General features: G+C 48.4%; 1 protein-coding gene across 36 annotated transcripts in view; it reads right to left on the bottom strand.

The window, feature by feature from the left end:
- LOC119160802 (bromodomain-containing protein 3) overlaps window positions 1–18,273 on the bottom strand; it is a 329,355-nt gene that overhangs the window by 227,648 nt on the left and 83,434 nt on the right. The window lies entirely within an intron of this gene.

The raw sequence follows: 18,273 nt of genomic DNA, 5'->3' as shown, positions 1-18,273 counted from the left end.
ATCAACAACAAAGTAAGTAGCCTTTCCACAGTACCCACCTGCCCATGTCATGAAAAAAAAAAACACCACCTCCCGCTAAAGGAAACCATGTGTAGATGGAAGCAGCGGGCAGCGCTAATGCTGACATTGGCGGCAACGTTGACTCTGGCGCTCATCGCGGTGTTGCGCAGGAGAGGGACCCAGCGAGGTGCAAAGCATGCAGTGATCGAACAGTGTTTCTTACTGTAACATGCCGATCACTCCGAATGGGAAATGAGAGAAGGAAGACTCCGATTGAACACAGAGACTCGCAGTCCACTTTGTGGGAATTGAGGCTAGCCCGCTGCCTTTGCGCGGGCTTTGCCGCCTTTTCTGCCGTTCTGATGTTCCGACATGTCTGCCCTCCTTTGCTGTCTGTCCGCCGTGGTGGGAGAGCGGAGTGACGTTTAACTCCCTCACCCGGAAGCGGATGTTGACTGTGGCGCCGCGCGCAGGGACTCCCGAGAGGTTTTCGCGAGCTGCGCCGGGAGCGGTCAGATACTCTCCGGGACAGCAAACGGTGAGCCACGCAATCTTTTCCGTCCGTCGACTCCCGTCGCTCGGGGCTCGCCGGACTTCGCTGACGGCGCCTCGCGCCCGAGGCGAACGCTCACCTTTTGTTGCCCCACTGCGTACGCTCGGCCGAAGGATGGTACAGTGTCCTAGTGCGTGGCCTAGCTATGTCGACCCGTCTCCCTCCGAAGCCAACGCGAGCGCCTTTGCCCTCGCTCGAGCAACTGGGCCTTGGTCCCGGTGTCTCTGTGGATCACCTTTACCGCGGAGACGTGCTCGTGGCACCCTGTGTAGTACTTTTGTGCCCGTGGCGTGGATAAGCCTATGTGCTTTTCCGCCGCGCCTTTTGCAACGGGCTGTACTGCGTTTGGTGTTGCCACAATAAAGTCTTGCAACTTTGAGCAGTATCGTGTTCTGGCCACAGCGACGGTTAACGCGTGCCCTGCGGCTCGCTAAGACCGGACCCACGCTGGTGGCCGTACTCCTTCGGGATACGTGTACACCACACTGGCGCCAAACGCGGTATCAAAAGCTCTAGCTTTTGACTGCTCTTAGCGAGTCAGTTCGCCTGCGCGATTCGGGCTCGTCGCAACATGTCTGCTTCTTGGCATGCCGCATTGCACAAAGAGGCCACCGCCTCTATCTACGGGCACCCTTCGGCACTCGCCTGTGTCGTCACCCCTTTTTGTGGTGAATACACTCCTACGTGAGACGGGTCGGCCGTAGCTAGGCCACGCACTAGGACACCGTACCACCCTTCGGCCGAGCGTACGCAGTGGGGCAACAAAAAGTGAGCGTTCGCTTCGGGCGCGAGGCGCCGTCAGCGAAGTCCGACGAACGCTCACCTTTTGTTGCCCCGCTGCGTACGCTCGGCCGAAGGATGGTACGGTGTCCTAGTGCGTGGCCTAGCTACGCCGACCCCTCTCCCTTCGAAGCCAACGCGAGCGCCTTTGCCCTCGCTCGAGCCTTGGTCCCGATGTCTCCGTGGATCACCTTTACCGCGGAGACGTGCTCGTGGCACCCTGTGTAGTACTTTTTGCCCGTGGCGTGGATAAGCCTATTTGCTTTCCCGCCGCGCCTTCTGCAACGGGTTGTACTGCGTTTGGTGTTGCCACAATAAAGTGTTGCGACTTTGAGCAGTATCATGTTCTCGCCACGGCGACGGTTACCGCGTGCCCTGCGGCTCGCTAAGACCGGACCCACGCTGGTGGGTCCGGTCTTAGCGTGATACTTCTCGGGATACGTGTACACCACAACTTTTATTTAACGAGCACGCTGCAAATTTTTTTTGTCCAATGCAAAGGAGAAATCTCCCACTGGCACTACCTTGGAGGCCAAAATCTGGTATCTATATATATGGGGTGGCTAGTGAACAGTTGCGCAGTGTGAGCAGTCGGCATGCCTGCTTTGGCATTGCAAAGCGAGAGGGCGGAGCATAGGAGAGAAGAGAGGGGGGCATGCCTAGAGAGGGGCAGCAAGAGTAGGCTAGGCAACAGGGGGAAGAGAGGGGATGCACATGCACAGAAGGAGGGGGGGGGGGTGGACACCGCAGGAGTAAGGGACACAGCCCCCCAAATCAGATGTTTCACAGCGATGGAAGTGACCTTTTTACTTTTTCAAGCAGATTCTGGAGCAGAAAACAATGATACTTTGTGTTTCCAGAGCAAAAAAAAATGCACATTTTGGGCAGCTATTGGTGTTTTCGAAGAAGGTGGCGAAATATTCCGAATGGCCTCCTGGAGTGTAAAGCATCATTTAAAGATGTCATAAAGATTACTTAATAAACATAGTGCATGTACAATAATCATAGCAAATTGCAAGAAACAAATGATTAGGCAGACAATACTAAGCAGATAAAAGCAAGCAAGATAACACCAAGCCTCATAGATTCAAATTGCCCGTACTTGTGGCATGAATGACATGAAAGTGATAAAGCTGAGCACCACATTACAAAACTAGGCACAATCACGGACTAGCACCAAAGCAGCCGTTCGAAATTCGATTGATTTGTGGGGTTTAACGTCCCAAAACCACCATATGATTATGAGAGACGCCGTAGTGGAGGGCTCTGGAAATTTCGACCACCTGGGGTTCTTTAACGTGCACCCAAATCTGAGTACACGGGCCTACAACATTTCCGCCTCCATCGGACCGTTCGAAATTCGTACAAAGCAAAGGAATATGCGATTCTCACATGTCCAAAACATAGCCAGCATCAAAAGGTAAACAAAAGCTACTTAGATAACATGACGGTTGTTGTGGCATAAATGAGGTCAATGCTGATATAATGGTAAATGTTATCAGTCATGCATTAAAGTTGTTACAGCAGACGTTTAGTAACAACTATGATGAAATATCATCACATACATTTTACCAAATGTGCTTCTCAGGTCCAAATATACAGCTAAATCAGACCTATAGTGCCAGAACTCTTAGCATAGCCCATACGCTAGTGTGCAGCTAGTGCGCATTATGAAAGAATAGAGCACGTTCTTTGTCACAGCCATCGTTACAGCGTGCAAAGACGGTAGCTGGCTGCTGCGTTAACTCGCCTTGACAGACCCTTGTCCAAACAGTCTGTGCTTGATGGATTTGTGGGGTTTAACGTCCCGAAACCACTATTTGATTATGAGAGACGCCGTAGTGGAGGGCTCCGGAAATTTTGACCACCTGGGGTTCTTTAACGTGCACCCGAACAGTCTGTGCTTAAAAGGCAACATAGTCTGTCTTCGCACAGAAAAGCAATGAAGGCCTTATTGAACTTTTTTGCGTGGTAGTGGCCTAATGAATAGGCTATAGCACCTCAGCGCACTTTTTTTTTTTTCGTGCGCCTATTTCGCTCTTCGCTTTCTTTCCCATCCTTATTACCCCTCTCCCTTCCCTTAGTGCAGGGTAGCAAACTAGATGCTCCAATTTCTGGTTGATCTCCCTGCCTTTCCCTCATTTTATTCTCTCTCTCTCTAGAGCACATTCAGGAATTAAGGGGAGACGCGGGTCGAAAAGTCGCGGTTTTCCGGAAAATTTTCGCTTTTTTTTTTTCCGGCTGTACTGGCATCCTTGGACTATAATCTATTACTTCTGAAAATATCAAGCTGAAATTCGCACGAGAAATTATCAAAAAATGCTTCCAAGTGGGCAGCGGTGACGTGAGAAATGCGCGAAAGTCGCAAAAAACGGCGAAGTTCGCGTCGTCCTGTCGCGAAAAACGACGCGTTGGCCGCCATTTGCAATCGTGCACGCATGCTGCGAAGGCCGTATCCTTCATAATCCACTAGTAGCCAGTCTCGTGCCTTCACGCAGAATAAACAAAAAAAACAACGCGTACGTCACGCGTTTTGAATATCACGGCACACAGCGCGAGGCCGCCATTGGACGGCGGTGTGCTCCACGCTCCTCCCCCTCCTATCTCTCCGGCAAAAGAGCGAAGCCTCGGATGTCGCGATCGAGTTTTTCTGCGTTTCTCTGCATTTTTGCGTCATGGCAAGCCCGAAGAAGTGCAGTTCAGATAATCGAAAGTTCAGAACTCGCCACAAGTATCGAGGGAAACGGCGTCGGACGCTTCGCAAAGCGACAGCGAACGACGATGTCGCCCCCGACCAACGCCCCGACGCTCCGACTTCGGATAGGCCTAACACCGTCACCAAACCCTGCGACAGTGGTTGTGAAATAGCCGCTGCCGTGGAATTCGTCAGTGCATCCCAAAGGAAGATTGGATTCTTCGAGAGTGAACGTAGACCGGTAGATGCTGCTACTGCGAACATGCTGCTTTGCGAAATTCGATGCGCTGACGGCACTTGTGGCGGGTGCGCAATGCCCAACCTGCCGCGAACGGAAGCTCGGCGTGCGAGAGGCAGCTGGAAAGCGCAAAGGACTTTCGGCATTCCTCGAACTGTGCTGTCAAAATTCTGATTGCCCTGAATCTGCACTTTCGTTCACGCACACGTCGAGACGTACTGCTTCGGCCGGGGACCAAGGAACGAGCGCTCGTTTTCACAGCGGCAGCTCGCATGACAGCTTTGCTGTAAACGTGAAGGCAGTTCTGGCAGCACGCGCTATAGGCGCAGGCCACGACCAACTTTCACGATTTTGTGCGATTCTCGGTCTTCCGAGCCCGATGCATCACAAGACATTCAACGGCATTTGCAAGAAGCTCCAAGGTGCGGCGATGACGGCAGTGAGCAAAAACTTGCACCAGGCACAAAACATCACGAAGGACGCAGTCGGCGGCAGAGATGTGCCAGTCATGTTTGATGGCACCTGGCAGAAAAGAGGTCATAAAAGCCACAATGGAGTGGGCACAGTCGTGTCCCTGGACACGGGGCTCTGCCTCGATTTTGAAGTTCTTTCGAACTACTGCCATGCTTGCAGTATACACAGGGACCTTGGGGAGGATGAAGAGATATGGCGAGCTTTTCATCTTCCAGTTTGCCAAAAAAAGACTGGCTGCTCATCCCATGCAATGGAACCTGCGGCAGCTGTCAATATATGGCAGAGGACCTTGTCTTATGAAACTCCACTGCTATTCACCAGCTTCCTAAGTGATGGTGACAGCAAGGCCTACACTGCAGTCTGCGAGGCAAATGTATACTGTGACACCCCCATTGACAAAGAAGAGTGCACGAACCACGTTGCAAAGCGCTTGGGAACTGCCCTACGGAAATTGGCAACGCCACTGCCACGAGGCGAAAAACTGAAAGATGCGACAATAATTAAACTACAAACATATTACAAGATCGCCATCACGAGCAACAAGGACAGTGTCCGAAATATGTACACTGCCATATGGGCATCGTATTTTCATTGCTGCTCCAGTGATGGTGCCAGTAGCCACAACTTTTGCCCCGCCGGACCAAATTCGTGGTGCAAGCACAAGTGGGCGGAAGCACTGGGGGAGCCTGCACCACGCCACACCCCACTGTTGACGAAGGCTCAAGGATTGGCAATTATGCCTATCTACAAGTGCCTTACAGAGGATGATGATGATGATATGGTGTTTTTTGGCGCAAGGGCCATTTGATGGCTAAAGAGCGCCAGTTCATGGGACAACGAATGTGGACAATGATTGTGATTAGCGGCTGTATAAGGGCCATAAAATTCCTCGCGGTAAGGCGGGTAAAAACATACAAGTAATAAAATCATGACCATGCCGTGAAATGTGTGTGTGGTGTGAATAGATGACAAAAGTTGGTGATAATATAAAACGATGGTGGACATGTATGGCATTAGCACAAGTACCTCACTGGATCATACCCTTGCGTCCAAGGGCCGTGAGGCAAGTGCTTTCCTGTGTAGCCACCGCAGCAAAAACCTCCCTGGAGAGGTCATGCTACGGGATGCCCGGGTATATGATATGAAAATTATGAAGTTCTTTTAAAAACGCTAACAATGATTTATGACTAAAAAGCGGTTCCCTACCAACGAACATTGTAGGGTGTAAAGATATATGTTGTCGGTAGGGTAATGGAAAATGTTGTTTTCTTAGAGTTTGCACTGGATTAGTATGTGAAGGACTGTTAATGCTTCACCACATCTGTCACACAATGGTGGATCGCCAACGAACAAAAGATATGTGTGTGTCGTGTATGTGTGTCCTATCCTGAGTCTCGTTAGTGTTACCTCTGTATGACGTGATTTCGATACGGGCAGCCAATGACCAAGGTGTGGCTTAATAACGTGTAGTTTGTTTTGTGTGTGTGTATCCCACTTGCTCTGCCAGTATACCCTGAGGTTTCGTTTGAGAGACGGCTTAAGATCAAGGGCCGGGATTGATATGGGTGTAGGGGCAGTGCTTTTGTGGACGGATGCAGCGAGTTGATCCGCCCTCACGTTGCCTTGAATCTCACGGTGCCCTGGCACCCAGCACACTGCAACATGTTGTTTGAGTGTGTAGAGTGTGCACAAAATGGAGTAAAGTGAGACAAGGACCGGGTTTTTTTGTTTTTTAAGACTGTGCAGAGCCGTTGCCGTTACCACACTGAGGGAGTCTGTGTAAATTACTGCTTTTGGTATTTGTAATTGTTTGATGTGTTTAGCTGCCACAAGTATCGCGTAAGCTTCTGCTGTGAAGATACTTGTGCCTGGATGTAGAGGGCCAGCATCCGAAAAGGATGGGCCGACAGCAGCATAGGACACAGAGGAGTTGGATTTGGAGGCATCTGTAAAGAACTCAGGGCGTGTGTATTTGTGTTGAAGTTCCAGGAAGTATGTTCGGATATGGGCAATAGGCGCATGTTTTGTAACTTCTAGAAAAGACACATCGCAGTCTATAGTCTGCCATTGCCACGGTGGCGGGTATGCTACAGGAGCCATTAAACTGTGTTCAAGTGAGACTCCAGTTTCCTCAGCTAGACTCTTCAGGCGAACTGAGAAGGGCTGCCTCATCGAAGGCCTGTTTTGAAACAGAGTTGAGCTCGACAAATCATTAATTGTAGAGTATGAGGGGTGCTTCTCGTCTGCTTTCACCTTAAGGAAATAAACAAAGGACATTTAAGTTCTCTGCAGATGAAGCGACCACTCATTTGACTCAACATAAAGGCTTTCTACGGGGCTGGTGCGAAAAGCACCCGTAGAAAGGCGGATGCCCAAATGGTGCACGAGGTCCAGCATCTTCAAAGCACTTTGAGTTGCAGACTGATAAACAACGGCCCCATAATCTAAGCAGGTGCGAACGAGGCTTCGATACAGATTCATGAGGCATTGCCTGTCACTACCCCAAGTAGTACGTGACAACACTTTTATAACATTCATGGCTTTTAAACATTTTGTTTTTATATACTTTATGTGTGGCACCAAGGTCAACTTGTTGTCCAAGATTAAGCCTACGAATATATGCTCGGCTTTGACGGACAGACGTTGCCCGTTCAGTCGAATGTCAGGTTCCGAGTGGATGCCTCTCTTTCGAGAGAACAAGACACACGTGCTTTTTTGTGGGTTAAGTCGAAATCCGTTTTCATCTGCCCATTTGGAGACCTTGTTTAAACCCAGCTGAACCTGCCGCTCACACATTGCCAAGTTGCATGACTTGAAGCCAAGCTGGACGTCGTCGACATATGTACAATAGAACATATTGCGGGGGATGGACAAGTGCAAGTAATTCATTTTGATGAGAAAAAGTGTGCAGCTAAGTACACCACCTTGTGGCACGCCTGTTTCCTGGACAAATATTTGGGAAAGAACCGTGCCCACTCGGACACGGAATGTCCGGTTTGACAGGTAACTTTCGATTATATGAAACATTCTTCCGCGCACACCAAGGTGGGACAGGTCTCTTAGAATTCCAAAACGCCATGTTGTATCATAAGCCTTTTCGATATCGAGGAACACAGAGAGAAAATATTGTTTATGGACGAAGGCGTCTCTTATCTGTGCCTCGATACGAATGAGGTGGTCTGTGGTGGATCTACTTTCTCGAAACCCGCACTGAAATGGGTCGAGCAAATTGTTTGTTTCAAGAATATGTAGAAGTCGGCAGTTTATCATTTTTTCGAATACTTTGCACAAGCAGCTTGTAAGTGCAATGGGCCTATAACTTGAAGCTAAAGAAGGGTCCTTGCCCTCTTTCAAAATGGGAATAATAATAGCCTCTTTCCAGGAGGTAGGGATAGTGCCAGAAAACCAGATAGAATTGTATAAACAAAGTAAGGTTTTTCGTGTTTCGGCTGGTAGGTTTTTTAACATTTCATACACCACACGGTCAGAGCCTGGGGCAGAAGTACTGCAGGAGTTTAGAGATGTTCGGAGCTCAGCTAGACTGAAAGCTTGGTTATATGCCTCGTATCTAGTGGATTTATGTTCTAGTTTCTGCTTTTCTATTCTTGTTCTGCATTTTTGGAAAGTGTCAGTATAGTGGGACGAGCTGGATACCCGTTCAAAGTGTGCACCGAGGAAGTTCGCCTGATCTTTCAAGGTATCACCCTGAGGGTTTACGAGTGGAAGTGTGTGTACTTGTTTTCCTGCTATCCTACCGACCATGTTCCAGACTTTAGCCTCCTGTGTGTATGAATTGATCCCTGACAAAAACTTCTGTCAGCTTTCTCTTCTGGCCTGCCGACGCGTTCTCCTGCCTTGAGACTTTATTTTCTTAAAGCTCTCAAGGTTTTTCGCTGTCGGCGAGTTGTGCAGCAACCTCCATGCCCTGTTCTGTTCCTTTCGCGCATTACGACACTCTGTGTTCCACCATGGGACGTGTCGCTTGCCAGGCTGTCCAGATGTTTGTGGGATGCGTTTGGCTGCTGCGTTAATATGGAGAGCTGTGAAGTACTGCACAGCTTCATCTATGCTTAGTCCACATATGTCAGTCCAACAAAACTGAGCATTGTTATGAAACTGTTCCCAGTCGGCTTTGTGTATAATCCATTTGGGAACTCGTGGAGGACATTCGTATGATGTTTCTGTACTCAAAACAATAGGAAAATGGTCACTTCCGTAGGGATTATTTAGAACTTTCCATTGAAGTAATGGTACAAGTGAAGGAGATGCGATGCTGAGATCTATGGAAGAGTAGGTTTTGTTGGCAAGGTTATAATATGTTGCCTCTTTCCTATTCAACAGACAGGCGCCGGAGGAAAAAAGGAACTGTTCAATGAGGCGGCCTCGTGCATCGCAGCGAGAATCACCCCATAGACTACTATGAGCATTCAGGTCACCAAGGACCAGATAAGGTTCGGGTAGTTGGTCTATTAAGGACTCGAATTCTAGTTTTTCAAGACAATGGTGTGGGGGTATGTACAGAGAGCAGATGGTGACGAGCTTGTTGAAAAGAACTGCTCGAACAGCTACTGCCTCTAGTGTTGTTTGCAGTGGTAAATGTGTGCATGCTACTTTTTGATTAACAATAATGGCTACACCGCCGGATGATGCCGCAGCATCATCTCTGTCCTTTCGGAAGAGAACATACCGACGCAAAAAATTCGTGTTTTTAGATTTTAAATGAGTTTCCTGTACACACAGCACTTTCGGCGAATGTTTGCAAAAGAGCTCTTGAACATCATCGAGGTTTCTAAGGAGTCCTCTGACGTTCCAATGTAGTATTTGTGTTGCCATATTGGAGGTAACGTAGTGCTGTGTGTAAGGAACAATGGGTGTGTCTGCTTCTTAAGCTAAGCGTTAAGACTCAAAGAACAGGGCCGTCGCCGAGCCCCGTTATTGGCTTTTTATTTCTTTTGGCGCGCTCCAGGGAGCTACGCCGATCTTTCTGCACCAGGGGTGCCGTGGTGTCCATTGCCTCCTCAGAGGCACTGCGTGCCCGCAATTGCGAGCTGATGTTTTGGGCTTGGGACCTCGCCTGGTGAGACGAGGCCTTCATATCGGCCGACCCTGGGGTCTCCTTCACCTCGGGGGGCGAAACCTTCGGTCCTGTTGGGCTAGAGGTCGAAGGAACCTCCTTTGGTGCTAGGATACCCTGGCTGCTTCAAGAGCTTGCAGCGGCCTTGCTTGTCGCCGTGGGGATGAGTGGCAGGGCAGCCTTGGCTGTTCCCGCCGTGGGTGGGGGCATTGGCGACCGCCTGGGCACACTGTGCCTGGCATGGGCAGTTGCCGCAGGCCGTTGTAGTGCTGCCCCCTGTTGCACTACATCGGCAAACGATGGTTTGTTTGTGAAAAGACCAGACACTTGTTGACGGGCTTCTCGGAAAGTAATGTTTTGTGTGATTTTGATTGTAACAATTTCTTTTTCCTTTTTCCATGTTGGACAGGTTCGGGAGTATGCGGGATGGACACCATCGCAGTTTGCGCAGTGGGCCCCATCCTCCACCTTACACTCGTCCGTAGTGTGTCCTGTGGTGGCACACTTTCCGCAGGTGAGTTGGCCGCGGCAACTCTGAGAGCCGTGACCAAAACGCTGGCATTTGAAGCAACGTCGTGGGTTGGGAATGTAAGGTCTCACATTCAACTTCACGTATCCTGTTTCGAGATGTTCAGGCAGGATGCTGGTGCAAAATGTCACAATTATGTGTTTTGTTGGGATTTCCTTCTTATCACGCCTAATTTTGATTCCTTGTACTTGTGTCACCTGCTGGTCCTTCCAGCCCTCGAGGAGCTCACCTTCAGTCAGGTCAAGCAAGTCTTGATCAGATACAACGCCTCGGGAAGTGTTGAGTGAGCGGTGTGATGTAAATGAGATAAGTATGTTTCCAAACGATTCTAGTTTTGAGAGGTTTTCATACTGGCTCTGACTTTTTACCTCGAGGAGGAGATCCCCACTGGCCATTCTTGTAGCCTGGTAACCTGGTCCAAGTGTAGTGGTGAGGCATTTGGAAACAACGAAAGGCGAAATAGTTCTGGCGTTCTTTTCAGCGGTTTCACAATGGATTACATGGTAGCGGGGAAAGGTTTCTTTCGGTTTGCTGAAATAATTGCAAAAGTCTTCGGTGCGCCCTCTCTTCGGGAAAGCACGATCGTGCAATGAAGGGAGAGAAGAAAAAGCCATAAACTAAATATGAGTTCGGCAGCCATGCCAGCCGCCCACCATGGAGCCCAACACGGGGACGTGACAAGTCCTAAATTTATATGAGGCATGTCAACGTCAGCTGTACACAGCCGCTATAACCAAATGTATTGTGCCCAAGACAGAGCACATACACAAGGTTAACCCTTGCCGCCAGGAAAAATCGGAAGTAAATGGAAGAGAGAAGAAGACAGGATAGATTTAAAGACGAGAAAAGACTAAGATGTAGAGAGAGAGAGAAATAGGAAAAGGCGACTACCGATTTCCCCTGTGTGGGTCAGCCCAGGGGTGCCGTCTACGTGAAGCCAGGGCCAAAGGGGTGTGTTGCCTCTGCTGGGGGGCCTTAAAGGTCCAATCACCCAGCATTGGCTCAACCCCCAGGATCCCCTTTTCCCCGGACACGGCAAAGCCACGCACGGCTAGGCGTGGGAGGGAGCCGAAACTCCCCCGTAAGCTCGGGTCCGTGGTGTCGCTACACACCAAACGCCTACTTGCGCAGGCGCCCCTGCGGGGCGCCTTACAGAGGAGAAACTCCTTATTCGGTGCCTTCATGGCAAGACACAGAATGCAGCCGAATCGCTGAACAGCAAGATATGGCTGCTATGTCCAAAAACAAAGTTCGCCTCCAGAACAACTGTGGAGACAGCCACCGCTCTTGCTGTACTCTGGTACAACAAAGGCCACAGGGGCTTTGAAGAAGTGCTCGAAGGCATTGGAATTCTCCCCTCACAAGATCTGGCCACACATGGTGACCACTGTGACGTCATGCGCATCAGGAAGATGAACCTGAAGCAAACTGCAGAAGCGAGGGCACACCGTCGCAACACAGCGAACAGAGCTCGTGTTGAGGACACTGACCGCAAAAGCCGTGAAGGACCAAGCTATGGTGCAGGGGACTTCTAGACACTTGCAGTGCATTCAAGGCAAGGTACTTTTCATTGTGCCCCAATTTGATGCAAAAAGAATGATTTCCTAATAAATGCCAACTTTGCGAACTTTCAAACTTGTTTTTCTCATTTTCATTTTTTCTGACAGTTTCACGTTTTCGGGGCAGCCTTTTAGAAACTTATATTCATTGTATAGTAACGAAACTTGGCACACATATTCTTCAACACATGCAGAACGCAAATATCTACTCTAAATTGCAATGCCTACCAGCATTAGTTGTGAAAATATTAGCTTATTGTTTCAAGGGAGATAGAAAATAATAAGTCATTCAATACAATTTTTTTTTTCTTTGTTCCAATATTTCTGTGACATATCTATATAGATATTTGCACTTTTCAATCTACCAAGAGTCAAATAAAAGATCAGACACAGTGCTTTTACTGAAAGTTTAGTACATAAAATAGTGCCCGCAAAAAATGTAACTTTTTGCTATTGTTTATGGCATAACTCAATTATAGCAGCTACACAAAAAATGATTGCATATTTGAAATCTGCATGAAAAACTATACTAATAACAAACTTTTCAAGTCTCTATGACTAGAAATAAAAAAAAAATTTTCGAGGAGCGTCTCCCCTTAAGCTGCATATTAGCTTACTAGGGTGATGGTGTTATATACAGCTTGGTTTTGGTTTCATGTAGACTTGCTAAACCATCGCACAGTTCAGGTCCAGGGTTTTCTGTTACCGAAAACCATTTTGGAGCTGCTTCAGAGTAGTTATAACAAAATATGAAGCTTTGGAGCAGCACTTTGTGGAGCCCTCTCTACTCACTGTAGTGGATGATCACCGTGGGTTCACGCTTAGCGAGCCACACGGTCGTGACTCCGTCCCCTACTCGCATGTAGCGCACCGCTCCGCTCGCGCGCTCAACTATAAAAAGGTATTTAGTGCGGCGCAGCTAAACAGACAGTTTTGGAATAACAGAAATACACAACACTTTATTGCCTTTGGCAGTCGACGTCCGCTCCCGGGACGCGGAGAGCAAAGGCTCCTGCAGGCGGACGTTCACAATAAGGGGAAACCGCGAGCACATCGCAGCTGGCAATGGCGAGCTTTGACACGCCGGTCAGAAAAAGGTCCCTAGCGGCTATGCTGCGGACTCTCACGATGGCCACTGGGCCTGGTCGTGAGAGTTAGGGCAAACCTCGTACGCGTAGGCCTACCGCAAGTGCGGCTTGGTGTGGTGTGACCACTTCAAGCACTAGGCACCGCTGTTGGCGTAGCGTACGGTCCCGAAGCTAACACTCAGGTAAACACTCCTGCCGGGGATGCCAAGGCACCCAGGCAGGCTACAGTCCGGCGGTTCCAAAAAAGGGACGCGGACAAAGGAAACACTTGCTTACCAGGCGCCGACCAGCGAAGGAAAGGCCCTTTCCAGCGCGCATGAGACTCGGCCTCCCGATTCTCGCAGCCCCCGAGAACACGTGCCGCACCCGCGCCTGGCGCCATGCGCCGTTACCAGAGCACGGGAAGGGAAAAGGAGAGCGGCCGTATGGCGGAATCTCCGTGAAATGATCGCGGGCGCACTTCAGATCTTCACAACTTCTATTACTGTCTTGGCCAGTACCAGCGCAAGACCACATTTTCAGCGACCTTATCACGGTAAGTATACCGTATTTACGAGACTGAGCCAAGTTGAATGCAGGTCGACACTCACTCGCTTTCCCCCCCCCCCTTCTAAACATAAAGAATTCGATGCGAACACATTCCATAACAGAAAATCTAAGAAATAAATGTGCTTGTATGATGATTTCATGGATTACCGGCAGAAACTTGATTGAATGGTTCAATCATGTGTGCTGCAAGCTCCAGAAAGTGCCCGGACACTTCAGCCCACAAAACTCCCCCGTGCTTGGATCGATACATGAAAGTTTGATCATACTGCGGTCCCCACTCCTGCACGAGCTGCTCAGAAACTTTATAAGCTTGTGTTCCCACTATGCCGTTTCTGTTTGTTTTTTTGCATAAAGAATAAGTATTACCAGCCCCACACACCCCACCTCAAAATGCTTCTATAAACAACCGTCAAAAATCTGTTTTTCCTCGCCTGGAGCACTGATGACGATGTAACACAATGATCAACATCAAGAAGCCACTGTAATGACTAGCATGCAGTGGTTGATTTGATTGATATCTGGGGTCTAACATCCAAAAATCACTGTATGATTATGAGAATGCTGTAGTGGCATTCTCATAATCATATAGTGATATAGAGACAACCTGGGGTTCTTTAACATGCACCCAAATCTGAGCACACGGGCCTTAAGCATTTTCCCCTCCATCGAAAATGCAACCGCTGCAGCTGGAAACGACCTCTCGACCTGCGGGTCAGCAGCCGAGTACCTTGGACACTAGACCACTGCGGCGGGGCTCTCATGCAGTGGTGGTTTGGTCAATTGACGATTTCGAGCAATTTTTGTAGCAGGAAAAAAAAAGGGGGCGATTTTGGTGCAGATCCAGTGCAGAGGGAACGGTGCTTTAATGCAGGTTTGGAGCAAACAAAATGAAATTTCCAATCACCTTTAGCAGTATAAAGTAAATCCAGTAAAAAAACTTGTTAATTCAAACTTTCGCAATTCAAACAGGTAATTCAAAACGACGCCCTGGTCCCAGCACAGTCCTGCGCATTTCTATGGGGGAAAACTTATAATTTGAATAGGTCAGCATCGTTAACGGTTAAGGGGAGACACAGGTCTGAAAAATTCTTTTAATTTTCAGTATTTCCAGCTGAAATTTTAATACAATAAGTTATTTTTCACACCTGAAAACAAACATGTAATTAGTTCTTTGCTATCACTTTTAGATTTTTATATATTGACTGTTACATAATTGCATTCTTCTGCCCAGCCTTTTGACATCTTCCTTCATAAAATATTGCTACAAATTTGATATGACAACATTCCATGAAGGCCAGGGAGCACAACAAAACCATAATTTTATTTTTAGCTTCATTGGTACCAGAGTTATGGCCTTAACAAGTATACTCATTAGAAATCTGAAACTGTTACTTAAGTTTGTTGCCAATTAAATCACTATTGTAAAAAAAATATAACATTTTTTTGGTTTTCATGCACTTATCAATGTACAATCTTTCAAATGCAGCAAGAATTATCAAAATCCGACTGCTACATCAAAAGATACTGAGGACAATGGCTTAGGGTGTGATGAAAAATGTTTTGAGAAAACGAGAAAAGAAGTTTAGGAACATGCTGAGCACTTATATTTAACAAGAAAAGGTGTGAATCAGTGTATTAACCATGTTAGAAGCCACGAGGAATGTAGTCATCATCATTCTCCTTGGTGCGCTTTCTTTTCATGGCCTGCTCGAAGTTTTCAGCATGCTCATGCTTTTTGTCCGATGCCACTAGTCGGCGACTGTCCTTTTCTGAGCATCTTTCAGCGGCTACAACACTCTGCTGCAGGTGCAGCTCCTTCAATATGGCGGCATCTGCTTTCCCTTTGCCAGCGTTGAACCTTGCGACAGCTTCGGCCACAGCAGCTTCAACACTGAAAAGCGACGCGTGTTTGTTTTTGGACACGAGCGACCAGATGACGGAGTGCAGACTCTCGTGTGGGTTCTGTGTTTTGCCTCGCTGACAACGCTCCAGCAATTTCTTGTCAGAGAGGCGCGTGTAAATAGGCCGCAAGGCATAAATCACATACTCTGGCAGGTTGTAGCGATGATTCGGAGGAGTCTCCTGCTTGGCAACAGCCTTGTTGTACTTGCACCACGACTCCTCACCAGTTGGGCAGTGAGAGTGCTGAGGGCTTGCATCAGTAGATGCTACGTGATAAAAGGTTTCCCAGACAGCATTATTCATGGCCTCAATGCTTCCTTGGTTGCTTTGTAAAGCCCATCCATAATATGACGTGAGCTTTGTGACCAGCTCGCCTGTCAGTTTGCCCTTGCCGCCAAGGCTTGGCTTTCCTTCGGCTCTTTGTTTTTGCAGGAGGTTTCGGAAGTGCTGTGCCCATGTGCTTATGCACATGGTTGACACAGTAGTCTTTTTCTATTGGTACGAAGCCATTTACCTGTGCCTCCTGCACACTGTTGAAGGCCCGGCTGTCTCCATCACACAACATGGTTGTGTAGCGGAGCCCATGTCTCTCCAATGAGCGGCCAATAAAATTTGTGCTGCTTCCACCTCCATTTGTCCTGGCTAACTGGAGGTATTCTTTTGGCAAGTGTGACCAGCTAGCCACTCGACATACCTTGGGTTGTCCTCCTTCGGCTCTAGCTGGCAGCCCAAACAAAAGTTCGATAGGACGACGAAGTCGAGCCCATAACCCGTGAATAGTTCAATCACGGTCCCTACACAAATATGGGATGAGTGGCCCCTGGTCAGCCAAGTCCCATCAAAGGAAACGGCAATATTTCCAGAATTTCCATAGTTGAGTTCGGAATACACCGTTTTCACGGTGCTCGCGCAGTCGTCAATAACGCGCGCGGCAGGGTTCATTTTCAATTTCACATAATCCTGGTATGTCTTGGTGTGCAGGCCTCTCCGTCAAATATTTAGGGCGGAAAAAATATCGTTGAGCGCAGTTTGCCCGTTTCCTGTGCTCATTGCCGCGCGAACCGCGAGCACGTTAATTTCGAAGGGGCCGTGCGCTGCGTCCCCCCCTGCTCTCCGAGAGCTCCATACGGTCCTCAGTTTACTGCACTCGTCACATGTGAGAACAAGTTTCGCGGCTATGCCATATTCGCGGTCTTCCTTGGAGATTCTGCCAGGCCCCCCACACACACCGCACTTTATACACTGAAGAAGTTCATTGACGAACTCTAAGCTAACAACGGTGAACGGCGTACCAGGCGTTGCGGCTCCATCCGAGTCTCGAAAAAAGGATCGCTTGCGTTTTGTGGCAGACTTCGATGAAAGATCTTGCAGAACATCGCTCGCACGACACTCGATGGCCACTTTTTCAGCGTCGAAACCAGGGGAGTGTCGACGCGCACAGCTCTCGTGTGATCTTGGGACGCGGCTATCGTGTCCGCGATCGCGAGTGCCGCGGCGATGATAGCGCTGGCACAGCCTGCTTCTTCCGAGTTCTCGGCGGCAGAAGGTCTCGCTGGTGATAAGGTGCAGGCTCTCGGACGCCGTTTTCGCCTTTTTCCGAACGCATGAGCACTACGGAACTTCCGATGACCGCCTGCCATTGCACCGAATGCACAGCCGTTGTTAGGCTTCTACGCAAAATGGCGGCTTGCACGACGCTGTCTAGCAGACAAATCCCTTCGCGTCCAATAGGAAATCGGAAACTGCCCCACGTGACAAAAACGCACCAACGATGTGCGAGTATTCAGTTTTTCTTTATGCGCGATAGCTGCGTTGTTGCTAGACGAAAAACGTTGTTCTGCTAGAAACAGATAATAGAAAAATGCGTCTTTAAAATGAGACCAAAATGGCCGCGCTACTTGGTGCGGTTCTCGCGCGCTGCGGCGTTGAATACGACCGTTTTGGAGGTGGTTTCGGAAGCGAAAATGGTCATCAAACTGACTTTGCGACCCAATAACTCGACAGACACGCATTACAGGGCTATAATATTTTAGGAACAGCTTCCTTAGACCTTAATGATTATGAAAAAAAAAAATACTTCAAAAAATCGGTTTTTCGGAAAATTTTCGGCCTCCCATACCCGTGCCTCCCCTTTATTCAAACTGGTAGCGATCGGTTTTCATTGCTCCATGCAAAAGTCTGCCCAGAATGATCACAGTACATTGCAAAACCTAACGTTCCAGAGATGCAAAACAACAAAACAGCAGCATTTTTAGTAGATGAGGTTTTAGATGCTGCACTCAAGCTCTTACGCAGGCTAATAATGATGCTCATGGCATGAGCGAACTTTACCAAATAAATCAACCTGTTTTGGAGAGCAATAGAAACATAGTCAAATCTAATTATAGCAGACCTTAGATTCTAGAAAACTCCATTGGTTTAATGTCTTCGATGTCCAATGTCCATTGGTTTAATGTTAAATTTTTCACTACCACGAATTTCAGACTATTGTATGAAATTTCACCCCTCTTATATCTCAACAACACTTCAAAATAACGAATGAACTTCTTAAAGAGTTACTCGCAACTGTGAAAATAATGCCCAGTTCCTTACCTGCCACTACCATCATCATGACATCTGCGCATTTCTCTATCTGACCACCCTAATCGAATGTGCGATAGCCTTACCGACACCATCATTGCCTGGTACTTCTCTTTCGCGCCAGGCTTCGCTTCGTTGCCTTTGTTTTCGTTGGGCAGCTTTACCTGCACGCTTGTCCCGCGGCTGTTTTCTAGGCTTTTGGTTGGCGACTAAATGTTCAAGATGAGCTCCAGAAGCAGCGCGAAAAGAATG

The sequence above is a fragment of the Rhipicephalus microplus genome, chromosome X (assembly GCF_043290135.1).
Source record: "Rhipicephalus microplus isolate Deutch F79 chromosome X, USDA_Rmic, whole genome shotgun sequence".
NCBI classification, from domain to species: domain Eukaryota; kingdom Metazoa; phylum Arthropoda; class Arachnida; order Ixodida; family Ixodidae; genus Rhipicephalus; species Rhipicephalus microplus.
The sequence above is the reverse complement of the archived record's forward strand: the minus strand, read 5'-3'. Positions and strand labels throughout refer to the sequence as shown.